The sequence below is a fragment of the Lathyrus oleraceus genome, chromosome 2 (assembly GCF_024323335.1).
Source record: "Lathyrus oleraceus cultivar Zhongwan6 chromosome 2, CAAS_Psat_ZW6_1.0, whole genome shotgun sequence".
NCBI classification, from domain to species: Eukaryota; Viridiplantae; Streptophyta; class Magnoliopsida; order Fabales; family Fabaceae; genus Lathyrus; species Lathyrus oleraceus.
In genome coordinates, this window is record NC_066580.1 from 248,812,374 (window position 1) to 248,815,892 (window position 3,519).

Here is a 3,519-nt window from a genome sequence, read left to right on the forward strand (position 1 = left end):
AGCATGTGTTAATTATAGTGGATTTATTAATTATGTGAAAGACACATGGTTGATTCCACATAGACATAGATTTGTTGGAGGATAGATTAATCGAGTGCTACATTTGGGTAACACGACGACTGATCGGTACATGTTATAATTTTTTCTATGTATTTTTTTTATATGTAATATTTTTGATATTTTTAATATGTTATTTTTATATGTGATATTTTTTCTATGTATTCTTTTATATGTGTTATTTTAAATATTTTTAGGGTTGAATCTGCTCATTGGAAGTTAAAGCAGATGTTAGGAAATACTATATGTGACATGGTCAAATATTGGGAAGCTATGAGTAACAACTTGAGGTTACAACTGGGAAACATTAGAGCTTCTTTTCAAAAAAGTTTTTACGAAGTTGAGCACGCGCACATAAGTCCATTTTATGGTAATTTACGTGGTTCAGTGTCTCGAGCTGCTTTGAGATGTATTGCTGAAGAGTTATTGAGAGTTGATTATGTTGGAACTAACAGGCAAATATGTGGTTGTACTCTTATAATAAGAACCCCTGCAGCTACGAACATGTGATTGTGCCTCACCATGTGACACTCCTAAGTAGTCAACAGCAACCTCTTCCGTGACATCCTAAGGACTCCATAAGACACCCCTGATGGGAAAGTGAAGCAGAAATGAGACATCATCCAAAGTAATGCTCATTTCACCAAACGGCATGTGAAATGAAGATGTCTCTAGATGTCATCTTTCCACAAATATAGATACCAGATTTGTGTCTATCTTGTTCAAACTAGTTCTCTGAAGTGAAGATAACCCAGACCTAGATACCCAACTCTCCACCTGTTGTGGAAGAGCTAGTGGAACCCTTGATGTCAGCTTTAGTCTGTGTCCAGCAATCTTTAACTCTTTCTTCGGACCTCTTTCCTAAAAACAATTAAAACACATATTAAAAAGAACAATATAAAATATTCAAATATTATTCATTTTCAAATATATACCATTTATTTACCTCAGCAAACCATAAATGGCGAGCAACATGATGCTCGTACTTTACCAAAAGAGACATATTATACGACCCTCTTGGATATCCAGTCGGCTCTGCTGCAGATGAAGATGCGCCTCGGCCTAAACTGCGGTCTGGAATCCTACCATCTGCACCTCGTCTTCGAACCACACTAAAAAAATGTTATAATAAAATAATTATAAAAAAAGACGCATCGGAAAACTTCTTAAAAGAGTTCTGGTGTGGAAAAAATTGGTTAACTATCAGAACACTTCTTAAAAGAGTTCCAGTTTAGTTCATGCAAACCGGAAGTCTTTAAGAAAGACTTCTGGTATATACTCTTACAAACCGGAAGACTTTCTTAAATAGTTACGGTTCATTGCCCCAAAACTGCAGCGAATCGGAAGTCTTTGAAGAAGTGTTCTAGTATACGTTTTGTGAACCAAAAAACTTACTCTCAGTGTTCCGGTTTACAAGGCCAAAAATGCTCTTCCGGAAGTCTTCGGGCGCAAATGAAAAAAAAAATCAATTTCTGAAAAATATACCCTATTTATATGAAGATATTTTAGTCTAAAACATTTAATTATAAGGGTATTAATACAATTGTAGGGGTACAAGGTAAAACTTTCTAAAGTCTCGTGGGAAGAATCAAATGGGCCTTAATGACATAATTAATGCATGTGGATAATGAAATCAGATAAAAGCCATGTTTGAAAAGCAACAACTCAGAACAACCATGAGTCATGCCTCTCTTCCTCTCAGTCGTCGTCTCCGCTGCGCCAGAGGCTCCCTCGACGGCGAAGATTTCCAGAAGACTAAAACCTAACCACAAATCTCTCTCTCTCAACACCCTCCGTCTGAATCCACACACATAAATCTCCAATCTCTAAACAATAATCCAAATCGAAACGGAAACCTCATGAACCCTAAACTATAAAACAAAAATTAAATTTCCATTGTCATCAATCAACCGACAAGACCTTGGGGGCTTCTACTCGACGCGTCTCAAGCCTAACATGGTATCAAGAATGGAGTAAAGAGAGAGAAAAACGAGGTTGCGATAGCCTACCTGCCGGAGTAGTTCCGATGTCTCTTCAACAACGAAGATAATACACGAGCTAGAGATCTTCTAGCTCCTCAGGTACCTATTTCTTCCTCTATTTAATGATTATGCATATCCTTCTTCTTCTTCAAATTCTCCAGCCTTTATACTTCCCCTCAACCCGTTTCTTCTTTTGTTCTTGGTATTTTTTGTTGTTATGTGTGTGCCTTGATGGCTACTCTGAAGAAGATGGATAATTGGAGAGGATGATGAACTCTGAGAGTTGAAGGTGAAGAAGATTGGGGGAAAATGGATGATTTTGAGATGGAGATTTTGGTTGAACATTCGTTGGGATTTTTCAGATTGAGAGAGAAATAAGTCAGGTTTTCAGTTTCAGTTTTGTGAGAAAAAAAATTATGATCATCGCCTTGAGATTACGAGGTTCTGATTTATATAGAGGATGGTGACTCAATTGATTTAGTTCATAAGCCATTGAGTTGGTTAGGAGTTTGTTACGATTTTCAGTTAGGAAGTTTTTAGTTAGTTGCAATTTATGCCATTGAGAAGTTAGTTGTCAGTTTGAAGTTTGTTGTAACTGGTTTGGCAGTTAGAAGTTAGGTTGATTAGTTGAGACTGAAATTGTTGTTGTGATTGGTTAACATTTATATGGTGAATTGTTTCTAATGGTTAATCTATTATATTTTGTGGAACAAGGTGAAAAATAGGACGTTTGTTGGTTTGTCCGATTTGATAGCTCTGCAGGTACAAAGGTGTTTTGCAGTATAATGCTTGTGCAGGACTTCATTTGTGCAGCTAACTTAACAGGGTCTTGGTCATTTTTCAGCAAGATAAACTGAAGTTGGGTAATATGGCAAGGCAACAGTCACGACATTGGTCATGGATAGGGTTTTAGTTTGGAATGCTTTGGTTTAGAAGCATGCCTTGAAAATGTAATCACTTGTCATGGGTCTTTTCATGGTTGGGAAATAGACTATATGGATATGATTTTAATTAATTGTTGTGGTTGTAATTAAAAGATGAAAATTGTGTGTAATTCGAGTGATGCATTAAGATTGTGTTATATATTGAAATTTGGTTGTGAAATGTCATGAACAAATGCCTTATTGAATGAATGTAATGAGTATGAACATAGATGGATGGAAATGTAAAACCTAGGTAGTATGGCTTGTTGTTTGTAAGGCTTGTGGACTTTTCTATGGAATCTAGCGCATGAAGCTCACTGTTTGCATTTACAAGTGTTTTCTCTTATTGCAGGTGAATGAATTAGTTTGATGTTGTGGTTGCTATGAGTTGGAGTGGGTTGTGTATGTCCTTTGATATTGTATTAAATGTGTTGTATTATGGCTATGATTTATAGTTTTGAATTTGTAACTTGTAACCAATGGTTGAATGTAATTGAAATAAGGTTTGTAATGGTAAATTAATGGCTGAATTGTGTATGGGATTTGGTTCATTTTAA

General features: G+C 36.0%; 1 long non-coding RNA gene across 1 annotated transcript; it reads left to right on the forward strand.

The window, feature by feature from the left end:
• The first annotated feature begins 1,372 nt into the window (after positions 1 to 1,372).
• Positions 1,373 to 3,295, forward strand: LOC127119044 (uncharacterized). The gene is made up of 2 exons (XR_007802567.1): positions 1,373 to 2,138; positions 2,286 to 3,295. It is a non-coding gene; the product is annotated as an uncharacterized LOC127119044 (long non-coding RNA).
• Positions 3,296 to 3,519: the final 224 nt, after the last annotated feature.